The following is a 20517-nucleotide window of genomic DNA, read 5'->3' as shown; positions in this document are numbered from 1 at the left end:
TGCCCCTAAACTTTTACATATTTACACTTTTTCCCCAAGCCTCGAAAATTAAACTTCATCCCATTTTCTTATGTTTTATGAAATTTTGATCATTTTTCCCTTCTATGGCAACATCAAATTCTCACTCTAACATGTACTTATGAACATTAGGTATTTTTAATGATTATGTCATTTTACTCGTTTTCACGTAAAATCGCTTAGCAAAAGTTGTTTAACACAATTTCAAGCTTCATATTCTACCATAAAACATCAAAATAAACACATTTCACCTATGGGTATTTTTCCAAATATAAACCCTAAGTTAAATTATTGCTAGAATAAGCTTAATCAAGTTACCGAGACTCTAAAAACGTAAAGAACATTAAAAACGGGGCTAAAATGGACTTACAATCGAGCTTGGAAGCTTGAAAAACCCTATCTATGTCTTCCTCATGTGAAATTCGACCAAGGGGTTGAAGATAGACAAAAATTGGCTTTTAATTTTGTTTTTAATTCATTTTAATAACTAAACGACCAAAATGCCCTTAATTAAAAACTATGGTGTTTTATCTTCCTTTAGGTATTTTTGTCCAAACTAGTATAATGGTCTAATTACTATACAAGGACCTCCACTTTAAAAACCTATTACTCACAAGTACTTAGTACCTTTGTGAACTAGAACACACATTTTACAAATTTTGCAATTTAGTCCTAAATATCAAATTGGACCCTCTATCGATAAAATTTCTAAACGAAATTCTCACACAATCATGAAATCATGCCATAGACCTTGAAATGATAATAAAATAATTATTTATATCTCAGATTTGTGGTCCTGAAACCACTATTCCGATTAGGCCCCAATTTGGGATATTACAAAAGCCATTAGACACCTTTAACAAGTAGAATGCAACTTTTGAATTGTACGCAATTAAGTCCTTTTTCTCAAATTGACTATTAAAACGATAAAATTAGCTTACGGAATTTTCACACATATCAAATAAGATACTTTAAATACCAAAAATAATATTAAAATAATTTTCCAACATCAAATTTGTGGATTCGAAACCATTGTTCCATTTTAGCTAAAACCAGGCTGTTACAAAACCTCAGAACCTTTCTCCATAGAGAGATCTTAAGGAAAACTGATCACCCATACTGAACTGAATATTCTTTCGATTCAAATCAACATAAGACTTTTGTCTATCTGAAACCACCTTTAACCTGTGCTGAATCAAGCGGACACTACCTTCAGTCTCTTAAACCAAATCCAGTGCCAGCATGTTCTCACCCAACTCAATCCAATATAAGGGTGTAGACACTTAAGACCATAGACAGCCTCGTAAGGTGCCATCTAAATACTAGATTGAAAGTTGTTAATGTAAGCGAAATCAGCCAACTACAGATGCTCCTCCCAACTACCTTGAAAATTAATAACACAATTTCTCAGCATATCCCCTAAAATCTAAATAACCCTTTCAAACTGACCATAGGACTGCGAATGGAATGTTGTACTAGAATCCAATTGGGTACCCAATGTCTCATGCAACTTTTTCCATAACAGAGACGTAAAGCGAGGATCTCGACCCAAAATAATTAAAACTGGTACCTCATGCAATTTCACTATTCTGGAGATATAGAGTGTAACACCCCTAACCCGTATCCGCAGCTGAAATAGGGTTACGGAGCATTACCAAAACTTTCAGAATGTTTTTCAGATAATTCATGTCAATCATTGATCATTTTCTGAGATTATTTATAACGTCCCTTAAATGGACCCTCGAGGCCCAATATGAGCATTAGAATCAAGTCGGTATTTAATTGGAAACTCTAAGAAATTTTCGCGACAATTCAAAAATTTTTCCAAGGTGCAGGGCTCACACGCGCATGTGGTCCAAGGGATACGCCTGTGCTGCAGGTTGTGTTCAACCCCGTGTAACTCTCTAACTTGTGCACACGGCCATGCCACACACCCGTGTGCTAGGCCGTGTGGTCAATTAAATTCTTTCGAAATTAGGTGCAGGTTTCACACGACTAAGACAAATGCCCGTGTTCTAGGCCGTGTAGCACACACGGTTGAGACACACGCCCATGTGCTTAATTCTAAGCATTTTGTTTCTTAAATTTAAGGTGTAGGGGACACACAACCTAACTACACGCCCAAGTACCAGGCCGTGTGTCACACACTGTCTAGACACACACCCGTGTGTCTGCCTTTATGGACAAAAAAAGCCATTTCTAACTTCATTTCTGACCCAAAATCATACCAATGGCCTGCACTTAAACTCACATCCAAATACCAACCATTTCAAGAATTCAAATTAAGCAAACTCTATAATTCAACATGGCATGTCATTACATGCATACTTGTTTATAATCTTACCTTGGTATATTCCATATATTAGGCATAATTTGAACAACCATTTAGCATGTATGTAACTACCATAGTATGACATTACAAGTATATCAAAACAACCATTACTAGCCATTCCAATGGCTAGATTACAAAACACATATTTAAGCCATCTATGGCCAAGTTAGCCTATACATGCCATTATACCAAAATGATTTTACTATATACACCCAAAATAAGCTAGTGGTTAGTGTGATGATGCTCCAATGATCTCCAACCTTCATGAGCTTCTGAGCACTATAAAACAGGGGAAAATAAAATGGAGTAGGCATTACATGCTTAGTAAGTTCATATAACAGAAACTAAACTTACCAATCCCGTTTATTAATCTAGGCATACAAAATCAAGTTTTCCATCAACTTGGAAAAATTGCCTAAACACATGCGTCCAATCAAACATGTTAGTAAAAAAAATTTACATATACAACAAGTAACATAGATGAGCTCATCATGCGATATTCTTTCAAGACATTAACATTTCATCTCATAATTCTCTCATCATGCCAAGAGTTTTGTCTGTTGAAGCATTGAAGTTTAGATGGATACTCAAGTAGTACTCTTGAGGTGTACGATTCAATAATCCATCAATTCTTATTCAAGAGTGCCCATTAGGCCACTTAATCAAGGAACACATCTCGAGCCACATATCGTATAACATGATTACCAGTCTAGGCTAAATCCTTTATATAACGTATGCTCAGAAGAGCTTAATTAGGATTACCAGTCTAGGCTAAATCCTAATTGTAACGTATACTCGAGAGGTATTATATCAGGATTGCCATCTGGGCTAAATCCTTTTTATAATAAGGTTAATATGATTACTCGTCTGACTTAAATCCTGTGTACAACAAATGCAGGACATCATTCATTTTGGGAAATCACATATATTCATCGGAATTCAATATTCAAACTGGACATAACCCTTTTTCACCATTTCAAGCATGTATTCAAATTTTCATTGTAGAAATCAAATAATACACCTCAACGTAAGTCACATTTCATACAAACACAACATTCAATTAAACATATTTACATGTTCTATTAAGTTACACGAACATACCTCGACACTTGTTCACGTATAAAATCTACTAATCCGAAACTTTTTCTTTTCCTCGATCTAACCTAAAATTTGTGTTGTCTGGATCTATATAAATAAATTTAGTCATCAATTTCACACATTTCATATTCATTTGGACTTAATTTATGTCCTAGGCAAAATTACCATTTTGCTCTTAACTTTTCCATAAATTCCAATTTCGTCTTTAGGCTCGAAAAATGAAATTTATGCAATTTACTCCTTATTCAAAGCCTAACCCAAATTACATCTCAAAATTTACAGCACATGTATTCATAAAAATTCATAATTTTTCAAATTTCACAACTTTACATTTTAGTCCCTAAATCATGTTTTCATCAAAAATCACTTTGTAAAAGTTGTTTATCTATCAACAACCTTTCATTTTCTAACATAAATTTTGAATTTTCAGCATATTCATCCATGACCCAATTTTCATTCTTTGATACTCTTCAAATTGATCCCTCAAATAGATAGATTAAGCTATCCCAGATTCTAAAATATCAAAATTACTAAAAACGGGACAAGGAAACTTACCCAATTAAGCCATGAAAGTTTCTTCTCTCTCTCCTAGGGTTTCCAATGTATTTTTAGGTTGAAGATGACATAAAAATTAAGATGATATCTTTTATCATATTTTTAATTAATTAATTATTTTAATTTCCAATTTAGTCCTTGTCCTTTTTCTAAATTTACATGGATGAGTCACCAAAATATCTACATAATTTTCTTAAATGGTCTAATTGCCATATAAGGACCTCAAGTTTTGAATTCTATAACTATTTAATCCTTCAAGCTACTAGAATTCAACTTTTGCATTTTATGCGATTTAGTCCATCCCGTAACTAAGCACATAATCAATAAAATTTTCTTATCAGAATTTTCACATGACCTTTCTAACACATTAAAGACCATGTAATAAAATAAATAAAATTTTATTTTTGGATCAGGTTTGTGGTCCCGAAACCACTATTTCGATTTCACTGAAAAATGGGTTGTTACAACTCTCCCTCTTAAGGATTTTCGTCCTCGAAAATCTTACCAGTAAAAAAATTCGGGTATTGCTTCCTCATATATCTTTCAGTTTCCCAGGTAGTCTCTTCTGTACCTTGTTGTTACCTAAGAAATTTTACTAATGCTACCTTTTTATTTCTTAACTTTTTTGTTTTTCGAGATAAGATTTTGATTTGTTTTTCACTATATGTCATATTAGGCTGAATCTCTACCTCTGTTGAAGAGATAACATGTAAAGGATCAGATCAGTACTGCCGTAGCATAGACACATGAAAAACATTATGAACCTAATCAAGTTCTGGTGGTAAAGCTAATCGATATGTAATCGGCCTGATTCTTTTTGTAATCTCATATGGTCCAATGAACTGTGGACTTAGTTTTCCTTTATGACTAAACTGGAAAACTTTCTTCCAAGGCGATACTTTCAAGAATACTTTGTCACTAATTTGAAATTATATTTCTTTTCGTTTCAGATTAGCATAAGACTTTTGACGATCAGAGGCTGCTTTCAAACTGCCTCAAATTACTTTCTCATTTTCCTTGATTTCACGGACTAAGTCAACTCTGTGTAAAACTTTTTCTTACTGAGTTATGTCCAATACAATGGAGTTCTACATTTGCGACCATACAAAGCTTCATACGGTGCCATTTTAATACTAGATCGATAACTGTTATTATAAGAAAATTCAACTAAAGGCAATTACTTTTCCCAGTTACCTTCAAACTCAAGAATACAACACCGAATCCTATCTTCCAAAGTCTATGGATGAAATACAGTGCTAAGGTGTAACTGCGTACCAAGAGCTTCTTATAATTTGCTGCAGAACTGAGATGTAAACTGAGGGTCCCTATCTAAAATAATGGAGACAAGCACTCCATGCAATCTGACAATATCTAAAACATATATATCAGCCAATCTGTCCAAAGAATAATCCATGCATACTGGAATAAATTGTGTAGACTTTGTCAATCGATCAACAATCACCCAAATGGCATATTTCTTCTTTGGATAAAGAGGTAATCCTGATACAAAGTCCATAGTAATTCTTTCCCATTTCCATTCTAGTATTGTAACTGGATGTAATAGTCCAGAAGGTAACTGATGTTCAGCTTTTACTTGCTGACATATCAAACATTTAGATACAAACTTAGAAATATCCCGTTTTATTCCTGGCCACCAGTAAATCTTTTTTAGATAATTATACATTTTATTGCTACCAAGATGAATACACATGTTACCATTGTGAGCTTTATTCAAAATCTTTTGTACTTGTTCTGAACTTCTTGGTACACATACATTGCCTTTAAATAATAGACAATCATCGGTCCCGATCTGAAATTCTGAGTCAAGAGTCGATTCATTTTGTATCTATTTTACTTACAACTTACTATTATTTTTTTGAGCTTTAGAGATCTCCTGCAAAAACATTGGTCTAGCTTTTAATTCATTCATAATTAAACCATCATCAGGTAGTGACAATCTGGTATTCATTACTTGTAAAGTATACAAGGACTTTATGCTTAGAGCGTCTGCTACTACATTGGCGTTTCTTGAATGGTAGTCAATAACAAGAAAATAATATTTCAGTAATTCAAGTCACCTGCGCTGTCTCAAATTGAAATCCTTTTGAGTCATCAAGTACTTCAAACCTTTATGATCTGTGAATATGTGACATTTTTCATCAAACAAGTAATGCCGCCAAATTTTTAATGCAAACACTATGGCTGCCAATTCAAGATCATGTGTTGAGGGTAGTTTCTTACATGTGGTTTTTGTTGTCTTAAATCATATGCTACGACTTTACCTTCTTACAACAAAACACAATCCAAACCATTCAATGATGCATCACTGTATACTCTAAATTCCTTACCCGATTCTGGTTGAACTATACAACAGCCCGTTTTTAGTCAAATCAGAATAGTGGTTTTGGGACCACAAATCTGAGGTCAAAATATTTATTTTATTATTATTTTAATGTTGGCAGCATGATAATGTGATTGTGTGAAAATTTCATTAAGAAATTTTATCGTTTGGTTGGTCAATTCGATAAAAAGGATTAAATCGCGTAAAGCGTAAAACTTGAGTTCTAATAGCTAAAGGTGCCTAATAGCCATAGAACCTTAAAGTTAAGCTCCTTATGTTGTAATTAGACCATTTTATTTGTGAGTGGACATATATAGACACATATTAAGGTGTTTTAAATGGTTTTATTAATGTTATAATTGTAAGTTGGTAATTTAACGTAAAATAAATAAAACAAAACCAAATTAATTGTTTGTATCATCTTCTCCACTGATTTTTCGAAGAGAAGAAACACCATTTTAGGGCTAGCATTCGGTTAAGGCATTTTTACTCAATTAAGGTATGATTTTTGTCACGTTTTTAATGATTTCTACATTTTTAAGATTGTTGCAGGTAGCACTAGCTAGCCTATGGACTATTTTGTAAAACCGTTAAAGATTTTGAATGATGCCATTGATGAATAAGCATGTGTTTTGAAGTTTCTTGATAGTTTATGAATGCTTGTTAATAAATATAAATTTTTGTTAAGTGATTTTTGAGAAAAATGTAAAATAGGGATTAAATTGAGAAATGTGTAAATTGTGTGGTAGAAATGTGAAATAAATTAAAAATATGGACTGATAGGGGTATAATGGTAATTCGACTAGCATGGGTTAGTCTTAAATTTCATGAATTTGTAATTTTGTTTAATAAGGACTAAATTGTAAAAATGTGAAATTTTTGGGGGCTAATGTGTAAAATAGCTTAAATGCATTCTTTGGACTGAATTGAATAAATAGAGGAATAAATAAGCTGATTTTGATTATTTATAGATTAAGAAAAGAGGAATTCGGACTTAGATCAGGGGAAAAGCAAAGTAAATGAATAGTTAGTCTGTTTCGTCATTTCCGTACACGAGGTAAGTTCGTTTAATTGAACTTCAATGTGTATTTATTTAATTGATGAATGGAATTGAGATTTTATTTATCCTATTAGTTAAATTTGAAGATCTTAAATTAAATGTACAGTTAAATAAGATAAGTTGTCGAATAAGACCATAGCTAGGCTATAGAAATCAGAAAATAAGACCATAACCGGGTTATGGCATGTGAATGTAAGACCACAGCAAGGCCATGGCAATGTATGTGTAAGATCATAGTTGGAATATGGCATCAGAAAATTGATGTACTCGTATCGTAAGCATTTATAAGTCGGAGTGGTTTGGTAAGAGAATTGGTGAGAAATAGATACGTATCGGTACAGGTATGTACAGAAAACTGTTCAAGTAGTTAAAAGAAGTTCAGGACTTATGAGTTACTATGTGCTTAAACTTTATGTTAACTCATTGACTGATGCTTTAAATGCTATTTATGTTATATATTTTGAACTACTAATGAATGATGAGATTATTTCATATTTACATACAAACATACTAAGCTTTATAGCTTACTTTGTTTATTTTTTACTATGTTTTATAGTGTTTTGAAGCTAGCTCGGATCAAGGAATCATCAGGGACTTCATTGCACTATCGAGCATCTATTTTGGTACTTTTGAGTTGTGTATATATGGTATATGGCATGTATAGGCTTTGGTCATTTTGGTTGTTTGATGGAAATGTATTTTGGCTATTAGAGGTAGCTTATGAAGGTTATGTAGTTTGTTATGGTTGATGTTGAATTATAATACTCAAATGTTTATTATGGTATGAGGTATTTATTTAGTTGAGATATGTTTTTTGTGGATTGGTTTTGGATGATGAATTAAATGAATTATGGTACATGATATATATATGTGAGTTATATCTAGTAAAGCAAGATGAGTTGATAGGTATTGAATAGATAAATGGCATTGAATTGAGTATTGAAATGGTTTAAATAGATATAGTATGACTTTTATATTAGTTGAGGACTTTTGGTTGCAAATTTGTGTTTTGAAATGGTACCATTTGAGTTATATAGGTACATGCAAATTTGGTTGACAAATTGGCTTAGTAAATAGCCTATTTTTGTTCACACAGGCATAGACATGGGCATGTGTCTCAGCCGTGTGTGAGACACGGTCATGTTACACAGTCGTGTGTCCCTTGGTGTTGAATTTGAAATCTAGTCAGTATGCACCACATTGCCTTACACACGGGCGTGTGACTTGGCTGTGTGGCATAAGCAGCATACCCTACAGGATTGGTACAGCCTAACACACGACCTGGTACACGGGCGTGTATGGCCGTGTGACTTAAGTCAGAGAGTTACACGGGGTTGGACACAGGCTGGGACATGGCTATGTACGCCCATTTCGATTGTCTACACAGCCTGTGACACGGGCGTGTCTGGTGATCGTGTGAGACAAACGGCCTGGCCACATGGCGTGTGTCCCTTATTTTTAAGAAAATTTTATAAGTTTGATAAAATTTATATAATTTATCGATTTTGTCCCGAACCACTCTCAAAGCATGTTTAGGGCCTCGTAGGCTTGTGTTAGGGACAAATTGATTGAGATTGAATGATGAATGGTTGAATTGATTAAATGTTTGGGAAAAATATTTATAATTGTACTGTAAGTCTGGTAATGCTCTGAACCCTATTCCTGTGTTGAATACGAGTGAGGGGTGTTACATTTATTGATATCAAAGTTACGGTTTAGTCGATTCTAGGACTAACATAGTGTGTGTGTGAGTCTAGCTATACATGCCATATATAACCTGTGATAGTGTGATGAATCTTGACATTATAAACTATGTTTTCATATAGTAATGGATCCCAAATAAGCTGTAGCAGATGATGTTGAGAGTAATGCGCCAGCTCCCGCTCAAGGGATAGCGCCTTGAAAATTCATAAACATGCCCCACAGTCCCTCAAGTTATTGATCCTATACGATTGAACATCTGATAAAATTCGTAAGCATGAGGCTAATGAGTTTAGGGCTACCGTTGACGATGATCTTGAGAGAGCTGAATTCTGGCTTGAAAATACAATCACAGTATTTGATTAGTTGTCGTGTATACCCGAAGAGTGTACTTTTAAAGAGACACTACGTATCAATGGTGGAATACTTTGACATCAGTGGTACTGAAAGAATGGGTTACATGGGATTTCTTTCAATCTGAGTTCAGAAAGAAATATATCAGCTAGAGGTTTATTGATAAAAAATGTAAGGAGTTTCTAGAATTAAAACAGGGCCGTATGTTCGTGATAGAATATGAACGAGAATTCATAAGGCTTAATAAATATGCCTGAGAATGTGTTTCAACAGAAGCTATTATGTGCAAAAGATTTGAAGATGGATTTAACGAAGATATCATATTCCTAGTCAAAATTCTAGAGTTGAAAGAGTTTGTGGTACTCATAGATCGTGCTTGCAAAGCTGAAGAACTGGGCAAAGAAAAGAGAAAGGCTAATTCTGAAGCTAAAGATTTGAGAAAGAGATTGATGAATAAACCCTATTACTCTTTATCCAAGAAATCACGAAATGTTTATAGTCGATCAAATGCATCAATGGAGTACTCTAATTAAGATCGTGGGAAACAATTTACGAGTTCAAAAACCCCAGTTATGTCAATGGCAAGTGTGGGTAATACTGGATCGAATAAACCTGAATGTGGATGATGTGGAAAATGACATTTTGGAAAGTTTAGAATGAATGACAAAGCCTATTTTAGATGTGATTCGCATGAACATTTCATTCAAGATTTTCCTGAGTTGGAATAGAAAGATAAATCTCAGAATGAAAGATCAAGCAACACGACTGTGAGAGGAAAACCACCAAGTAATGTTGGAAATGTGAGTGGTAGTAGAGGTGCAACACGAGATACTGCTGTGAGATCTGAGGCTAGAGCACCTTCCAGAACCTATGCTATTCATGCTCCTGAAGAAGTGTCATCTCGAGATGTTATTACTGGTACATTCTCTCTTTATGACATTGATGTAGTTACATTGATAGACTCCGGATCAACTCATTCATATATATGTGTGAATTTAGTGTCTAGTAAGAATTTACTTGTTGGTTCTACCGAGTTTGTTATAAAAGCATCGAACCCCTTAGGCAAATATGCCCTGGTTGACAAAGTTTGCAAGAATTATCCATTAATGACTCAGGGTTACTGTTTTCTGACTGATTTGATGTTGTTATCGTTTGATGAGTTTGATGTAATTTTGGTATGGACTGGTTGACATTGCATGATGCAGTAGTAAATTGTAGACGAAAGACAATTGAGTTGAAATGTCAGAATAATGAGACTCTGAATTGAATCAAATGATCTAAGTGGTTTACCAGCTAAAATTTCAGTGATGTTAGCTCAGAAATATGTGGAAAAGGGATGCGATGCATATCTTGCATATTTACTCGATACAAAAGTGTCAGAATCAAAGATTGGATCAATACTAGTTGTTTGTGAGTATCCAGATGTGTTTCTAGAAGAGTTACCGGGTTTGCCATCGATCAGAGAGGTTGAATTTTCTATTAATTTAGTACCGGGAACTTTATCGATATCTATAGCTTCGTATAGAATGGCTTTGACAGATTTGAAAGTGTTGAAAGCTCAGTTGCAAGAATTAACTGATAGAGGATTCGTACGATCGAGTTTCTCACCCTAGGGTGCACCAGTGTGGTTTGTAAAGAAAAAGGATGGTTCAATGAGAATGTGTATAGACTATCAATAGCTCAACAAAGTGACAATCAAGAATAAATATCCTCTACCGAGAATTGATGATTTGTTTGATCAGTTAAAAGGGGCTATAGTGTTTTCAAAGATTGATTTAAGATCTGGCTATTATAAGTTGTGAGTTAAAGATGTTGATGTACTGAAGACAGTGTTCAGAATGAGGTACGGACATTATGAATTTTTTGTTATGCCTTTCGGATTAACTAACGCTCCTGCAGTCTTTATGGATTTGATGAATCAAATTTTCAGACTGTATTTAAACAGACTTGTTGTATTTATTGATGATATTCTGATTTATTCTCAAGATGAATCTGAGCATGCCGAGCATTTGAAAATAGTGTTACAGACCATGAGATACAAGCAATTGTTTGCAAAGTTCAGCAAATGTGAGTTTTGGCTCCGAGAGGTTGGATTTCTGGGGCATATCGTTTCAGCTGAAGGTGTTAGAATTGACCTGTAATACCTCAAACCCGGCCCAGACGCTATGGCCAAATCTGGTGTGTCACATTGAAGTGTTTTAGCGAAAATCGTGTTTTCATTGAAAACCCTTCTTAAAATAAAAGAAACCTTAATTAACAAAAAAACAAACTCTTTAACATCACTTGTTTGAAGCATATGTTTTTATGAAAACATGTCATTTAAAAATTGAGTTGCGGAAGTGTAGAAAAACATACTATAGTTTAAGAAACCATTTTCAACTTCTTATAATTACATCGCATAAAAATAATAAACCAAATAATTCAAGTAATAATAACACAATGAAAACCTTATTACAATCTGGTCTGAAACATACCTAAAAAGAAATAAAAACTTAAATGCTTAAAAAAACAAAACAAGTCCGAATTATCTTGCTAGCCGGCCACCCAGAGTTCCTCCAAACATCGAACCTTCTACTGAGCATCATCTGAAAATAAAATAAAAGAGGGGGTGAGTTTTTACAAACTCGGTGTGTACAACCCTCGACAAAAGCAAGCATTAAAAAAAAACATCATTCATCAATCATGCAATGTAATCCCATCCAAATTATCCATCCGCTACTCACCAGCTCCGTCCCCCGTCACACCATGTGGGGATATAAATATCGACCCACCCAGCCCACACACCATGGTAGCCCGGTTGCGGAACTACCTTCATTTACATATTGGGCTTCAAAAGCCGTCGGTGAATCCATGATTGTCAAGCAACCATGTGATCCTCATATACTTCCTCCGTTCCATAATTCCCACCCATATGCAACCTAAGTAGAATATCATATGTACGCATGTCACATCCATAAAACTTACATTCTACACTTAGGGGTATTTTGGTCATTTTTGCCCTTAGGGGCATTTTAGTAATTTTCCCTTAATTACGGTTTTCACTTACCTTGGCCCGTTAACAAGTCCTATGAGCTAAGATGAACAAACACTATGCACCAAGTAGCATTCCAGAGAAGAGGAGGTGAGTCATTTAGACTGCTTAAGTACCAAGCTTTCCCTAGATCCAATCCTAGACATGCATATACCCGTTGCCACACCTTAACCCTTTAACTTGTCCACGGTCGCAATATATTAATTAAGTCTTATGTGGATACATATACTAGGCCCAAAAACCCTTACAAAGCCCAAACAATTTCACATACCTGTATCTGGCCCATTAAGCCCAACATATTCATATGGCCCATTAGGCCCAAATCACCTGTATATGGCCCATTAGGCCCAGTCACATTCATAATCTTCCTCACATACAAGTTCCTATCACATAGCATCAACATTCAATTTTTGCCTATTATGGGCCCAACAGCCTATTGGACCTATTTAGCCCATTCCGGCCCATATGGCCAAATCACAACCCAAGTCCACGGAATCGCTTGTGGGCCTCAGGCAACCTATCGGTCTCCCCCTTATGAGTGTTCGCGCACTCGTAAGACTACCATAGCTAAACTTTCGGCTTTTCGGCATTTCGGCTTTTGCCGATACATAATGTGTGTGCAGTGTATGTACACAGTATGTACACACCTGGTAAGCAAGCGTGCTGCGATTCCCTTAGTCCAAACCTACAAACGGTATCACCTTTCCATTAATCGCATGCTTAATACATATCCTTACCAAAACCAAAACCTCACATTATCCTTACCTTGCGCGATCAGCCCTTTCTAAAATCACTAACCATGATCAACTCCTATATCAAAACCGCAAACACCTAAAGAGCAATTCGGCAGAGAGCTAAGATCCGAGATCCGATACTAATTCCCTACTGATAAAGCGTAATTTATACATATTTTTACCCCATGTTTAATGCATTTCATGGATGATTTCTCATTAGAATTAGTGAATTCGATGATCCTAATGCTTTAATTTCATGTTTTATACTTAGAAGAGCATAAAAGAGCGAAAGGAATGAGAAACGGGCCAAAAACGAAGAAAATGAGCCAAGGTACCAATTAACACGGCCTGGACCTCCTCACACGACAGACCACACGGTCGTGTCAATTTGGCAGGCTCGAGCACGGCCTAAAGTAATCGAACACAGGCGTGTGCCGTGGGTTTGTCCCTGCCGAGCCCAAGTTAAGTTCAATTCGGAAAAGGCCACTTTTGAGGGATTTTAGGCATTCCAAAGCCTATAAATACACCCTAGAGGAGGAAGAAAAGAGAGGCGGAGAATAGGGAGTAAGGAATTACTCCAAGGAAGCCGATTGATCCATCTCAGAAGCCGGATTCATCATCAAGACTGAAGATTTCTCCTCAATTTCCCTTCAGGAGTTTTGGGTTTTATTTATGTTTTGTATTCTCTATTCTTCTGAGATGTTTTCCTATTTAGTTATGAACTAAATCCCCTAAATACCTAAGGGGAATGAAACCTAAGACGAATCTTGTTATTATTTTCTAAATCGTATGATAAGTATTTAACTTGTTCTTAATTCTTGTTTTAATATCCCAGGATACTGATTCAAGATAAGCTCTTATTCAGAGGAGGAATAGACCCTGTCTAATAGTACATTTATCATAATTAAGCGGAGTTGATTGAGCGCCTAGAAATAGGGTGACAAGATTTTACCAGATTAGGGTGAAACCTAATAAGGGGATCCATAGATCGAGTTAACGCAACCCTAGAGTGTTAATTAGAGAAAAGTCTCGGTTATTCAATCTAGGGATTAGACGTTATTAGTCTTGAATAGGGATAATAACATAACTTAGGGATCTCTACGAAACAAGTTGAATGAATAAATCATCCGATACGAAGCCAGAATAACAAGTAAAGTCTAGGTGGATTTTTCCTCAAGTATTGTCTTCATTCAATCGATTTTCCCAAAAGCAATTCCCCAATTCTTTTCTCTATGCATTCTTAGTTTAGATAATTAGTTAATTAAAACAAAACCCCATTATTCTTAGGCTAAATAATAAAAAGACAGTCATTATTAGTACTTTTAGTTCCTTTAGGTTCAACAATCCGATCTTGCTAAAACTATACTACTGTTCGATAGGTACACTTGCCTACATCGCGATAATAGTTAGTTCAAGAACGAGTAATTATAAATATTCAAAACCTATCACGAAACCTCACGATCAAGTTTTTGGTGCCGTTGCCGGGGAACTAAGATATTAGGAACGCTTAATTTTTGTTAATTTATCCATTTATTTTTCTTGCAATTTAATTTAATTTTATTATTATTTATTAACTTACTTTTTCCTTCTCTTGGCTGGTTTTCATAGTTTATGACTAGAAGAAACCCGTCGGGACCATTACTTTTTGATGAAGAAATAGATCGCACAGTGTGTAGAAACCAAAGAGAAATAAGACGAAGCTTAAGATACACGGAGAACGAGCAAGAAGACGATACTCAACCCCCAACCGAAGAGATGACTAAAATCCAAAGCAATCAGCTCTTGCAATTGCGGCTAATCAAAATCCTGCTCCACGTATTATGTATGACTATGCTAAACCTTCTTTAATAGGAACTGAGTCAAGTATAGTTACACCTGCTATTGCTGCAAATAATTTCGAACTGAAACCTAACACAATTCAGATGATACAGCAGTTTGTTCAGTTTGATGGTTTGCAGGATGAGGATCCCAACACTCACTTGGTGAATTTTTTGGAATTTTGCAACACTTTCAAAATTAATGGCGTTTCTAATGATGTCATTCGCCTTCGGTTATTCCCTTTTTCACTGAGAAACAAAGCTAAACAGTGGTTGAACTCGTTAGTACGAGGGTCTATCACTACTTGGGAACAAATGATCGAAAAAATTTTACTAAAATATTTTTCGCCGGCTAAAACGGCTAAGTTAAGTAATGATATCTCTTCTTTTGTGCAGATGGACTTAGAAACACTTTACGATGCATGGGAGAGATACAAGGATCTATTACGAAGGTGCCCTCACCATGGGTTATCTCTATGGCTGCAAGTTCAAACGTTCGACAATGGTATGAATCCCTAGACAAGACAGATGATTGACGCAGCTGCTGGAGGAACCATCAACAACAAAACACCTGAAGAGGCTTATGAATTTATTGAAGAAATTTCACTAAATAACTATCAGTAGCAAGTCATGAGGACTAAGCCAACAAAAATAGCAGACGTTTATAGTGTCGACTCAGTTACTATGCTGTCAAATCAGGTAGAACTTCTCAATAAAAAGATTGATGGTTTACTTGGTTCTACGCAGGTACATCTAGTAATGAGTGTGACTCAAGTTGAGGAGGTGTGCATACAGAATATCAATCCTTCAATCCTACAACCGAAGAGGAACAAGTCAACTATATGGGTAACAATAACTTTAGATCTCAAAATAACCCATACAGTAATACTTATAATGCAGGTTGGAGGAACCACCCAAATTTCTCCTGGGGTGGTCAAGGGAATCAAAAGCCACAAAATCCTCAGGGTTTTCAACAGCCACCTTATCAACAAGAAAAGAAACCGAACCTTAAGGAGGTGCTCTCTAAATTCATCTCGGTGTCAGAAACCGTTTCCAAAATACCGAGATAGCACTTAAAAATCAACAAGCATCGATCCAAGGACTCGAAACTCAAATAGGCCAGCTATCTAAACCAATCTCCGAACGACCATAAGGTAGCTTACCAAGTAATACTGAACCTAACCCAAGGGAACACCTCAACGCAATTAGTACTCAAGATAATGAAGGATTCATTGCGCTTGAGCCAGAATTGATGCAAGAAACTGTGGTGAGCAAAGGTAAAAGTGAGGTAAGTCATAACAAAACAGTGAATGAAGAAAATAAACCTCGTGTAACACCCCCTAACCCCACGCCGTCATCGGAATAGGGCTACGAGGTATTACCGGACTTAAACATTAACATTTATACAAAACTTAGTCATACACTTTACATTCCAGATTAATATTCATCAAATTACATCATAAAGTCCCTAATATGAGCCTACGGGGCCCAATATATGTTTTAGAAGTGATTCGAGACTAAACTAGCAACTTTAGAAATTTTTCCTTAGAGATAGGGGCACACGCCCGTGTGACTTGGGACACGCCCGTGTGGCCTGGAACATGCCCGTGTGCTATAGCCATATGGTACATAGCTAGCTACTGACTTAAGCCCACGGCCAAATGACATGCTCGTGTGTTGAGGTCATGTAATATTTAGGAGGTTACTGAGTTTCTTACACGGCCATAAGGCACGCCCGTGTCCCCTGACCGTGTGGCACCATATAGGCTTGATTTAAGCCAATTTGCCACCCCTTTTTGAGGTAATTTTCACATGCCAAATATATCTATTTCATGCGCAAACATTTACTAATAGTTCCTAAATCAAATATCATTCATTATGCCATTCAAACTTAGCAAATATCCATTCCTTCATTCATTACCTCTTAAAAATTTTATACCACAATTTATATCAAAATTATACAACATTATCATACTAGTCAAACTCATAAAAGTTTAACTTTCAAAATATGCATATTTCATACCATACTTCAACAACTTTCATGTTTATACACTATCATATACAAAATAACACCTTAACAACCTAGGTACATGCCATACTACCAAACGAAAAGTATTCACCAATTTAAGTCCGGGATTGGCTTGGATGCTGAGTCCTTAACTTTCTTTCATACCTAGACCTATGCACAGAAACATACCGTACTCTGAGTATACACTCAGTGGTATTTCTATAAACAAATACTTAAACAATAGTAAGCTATGTATATACATTGTAACATAACTTTTTATTTCATAATCTTATTAGCTTCATCACTTACCTTTAACTTATAGCTCTTACATGTATTTAAGCAATTCTTTTTATACTTTTCATATCATTCAATATCTTTCAATACTTGTATAACAGTCATATAATCAATAGTAGTCAGTCTTTGTCTTTAGTACTTTCAATTACCCCTATTAACATAACTCGGACCTAGATGGATACATGGATCCAACCCACACACCGGGGATAATGTATAGTGTTTCATTGGTCAAAACCGGAATACATCGTAGGGTAACAATAACAGTAGCAGTAACAGTCATAGTTAGGTACAAAGTACCTCTTCGGAACGAATCCGGAACAGTCACAGTAGTCGACACATATAGTGTGTCATCGACACACAGTCGGAATATCCCTGAACACTTCCAATCCTATGGCATGCCAATTATATCCGACTAGCCCGACACTGTTAATAGGGTATTCAAATTATATCATTATAATACAGAAGTAGTAACATTTTCCATCATATCATTTATTATACATTCTAACTACTAAGAATAGCAATTACATTGTATTAAATCATTAAGTATAGTTTATATAAATACAAACTGAATTTTCTCGAGTTTACTCGATATCCTCGTTCACTTTCTCCTTTCCCTTTTCGATGATATTTCCGGTGCTACGTTGGCTACATAAAAATTTAACATTTAAAATTATCAATATATGTTATTTAATAACACACTCTTTAATTTTCCATGTAACTTGTACTATATTTCCAATTAGGTCCTACCACCATAACCATTCTTTGTCTTCAAAATAAATCCTATATTTTCATTCAATTATCATTTTAAACTATTCCAACTCTTAAATTTTCAGCATAAAACACTAATTATAACATCTTCTCAATTCAATCCCTATTATTGCAAGACCTATATTTTCTTTCACAATTTAATCCTTCTCCCACTTCTAACTTTAATTTCCATCAAATTAAGACTTAATTCTTCCATTTATTCAACTTAATAAACATTTAAAAATTCAATAACTTTCTAAATTTCAACATAACTCAAGTAGTATTCTTTCCTAGGATTCCATAGACATCAAAATTACAAGAAAATGGATCAAATTGACTTACCAATCAAGCTTGGAACTCTAAAACCCTAAATTTTCCTTTTCTTTTTCTTTCTTTCTTTCCCTGTTCTATTTCGTTTTTCATTCATTCTTTTATTTCTTTATTTTATTTCTTTTATTCATTCTTTATTTTATTATATTATTATATTATATTTAGTAATAATTATTTATTTACTTATATAATAAGTAAATACATATATACTCACACATTTGTACTAATTAAATTAGTACACATGTATTTATACTTACCATACACTTGTCACCTTATGGTATAATTTCTAATTTAATCCCTTGAATTTTCTCTATGCTACAATTAAACTCTTACACTATATTCAATCTAGTCCTTTCACTAAATTAGCCTTAATTAAGCTAAATTTATTTAATTAAAATCTAATTAACCTCACTACTAGCTTCGTAAATATTTCTAATAAATATTTACGAATTTATTTTACGAAAGTTATAACCCAAAAATTCAATTTTTCGATGACCTTAAAATTTGGGTCGTTACACCTCGTGTTTCATACCCTAACGCAACAAGGAAAGATCGCTCGGATGAACAATTCGGTAAATTCCTTAAACTTTTGAAAAAATCACATATTAACTTACCGTTTATTGAAGTTCTGTCGCAGATGCCGAATGCAATGAAATTTTTAAAAGAGCTTTTAATAAATAAGCATAAGTTGGATGAAGTGTCACATGTAAAGCTAAACGCAGTCTGCTCAACTATTCTACAGAATAAGCTACTCCACAAATTGAAAGATCCAGGGAGTTTTATAGTTCCTTGCTTAATTGGTAGTTTAGATATAAATCATGCATTAGCTGATTTAGGGGCTAGTATTAACGTCATGCCTTACAAAATTTTTAAACACCTAGGTCTTGGGAAACCTAAACAAACTAGGATGAGCATTCAATTGGCAGATTAAACTATTAGATTTCCTAGGGGTATTATTGAAGATGTACGAGTGAAAGTAGATAAGTTCATATTTCCCGTTGACTTTATTGTTCTAGACATAAAAAGGATAATAACACCCCTTCGATTTTAGGGAGGCCCTTTTTAGCAACTGCTAAAACAATTATTGATGTTGGCACAGGTGAGCTTACACTTCGTGTGGAAGACGAAACAATCACCCTTCAAGCTCGTAATTCTGGCATCACATCGAACATTGAAGGTAATGGACCACACCAGTCTTCTAAAACTGACAATATGACACAACCTACTTTGCAGAAGTTGTGTTTCAAAGAAGTTCACGAGCTATGTTCCAGCAATGATAGAGGACACATTCATGAAGAACGAAGGCTATGGATAGAGGAGCTAGACGAATGGCGAGCACATAAACCAAAAACACACGATAAACCAAAATTACGCCAGAAGGAGTTCGATACCTCTCCAAATCAACTTAAGGCTAGTGATAAGGTCTTATTAGATGCCACAGATCCCCATATTGTCACTACCACACCGAAAGAGGAAATCCCTCTTATAGTACTCAGTATTTTTCCATTCGGTACGGTGGAGGTGAGTCATCCCAAGTCTGGCACTTTTAAGGTAAACAACACCTGACTAAAACCTTATTTTGATGAGATTGATAGTAGGAATGAGGAGTATAAACTCCTCAAATCACCATGACCCTTCACTGAAGAGGTAAGTCGAGCTTAGACTATAAATAAGCACTTCTCGGGAGGCAACCCGGGCACTAAAATTATTAATTTCTTTAAATTTTGGTATTTAACTCCTAACCTACTAATACAAATCTTGAATATAGGTGTTTCCACAGAGACACGGCCAAGCACATGGGTGTGCCTAAGGCCATACGAAAACAGGGCAAAAGAATTCCCTAACACGGGCTGTGATAAAATGCCACGGCCGTGCGACATGGCCGTGGTCGAGCCTGTCAAAACAACACGGGTGTGCAACACTCCCGTATGGAAAAACCATAGACGAACCTATTAAAACAGCACGTGTGCCCCAAAATCTATAAATACCCTACACTATTCACTTTCTTCTCCATTCAAAAACCCTAACTCTAGCCGCTGCAACTCCACCCGGTCCCCCTGCCACTCCCGTGCGCCGCCTCCAACTTCGTTTTTAAAT

General features: G+C 35.2%; 1 non-coding gene across 1 annotated transcript; it reads right to left on the bottom strand.

Annotated features, from left to right (window-relative positions):
• Positions 1-15404: 15404 nt before the first annotated feature.
• LOC121229841 (small nucleolar RNA R71) lies at positions 15405-15511 on the bottom strand. The gene has a single exon (XR_005927796.1). It is a non-coding gene; the product is annotated as a small nucleolar RNA R71 (small nucleolar RNA).
• Positions 15512-20517: the final 5006 nt, after the last annotated feature.

This window comes from Gossypium hirsutum, chromosome A05 (assembly GCF_007990345.1).
Source record: "Gossypium hirsutum isolate 1008001.06 chromosome A05, Gossypium_hirsutum_v2.1, whole genome shotgun sequence".
In the NCBI taxonomy this organism is placed as follows: domain Eukaryota; kingdom Viridiplantae; phylum Streptophyta; class Magnoliopsida; order Malvales; family Malvaceae; genus Gossypium; species Gossypium hirsutum.
Note: the sequence above shows the minus strand (reverse complement) of the source record. Positions and strands in the feature narration are given on the sequence as shown.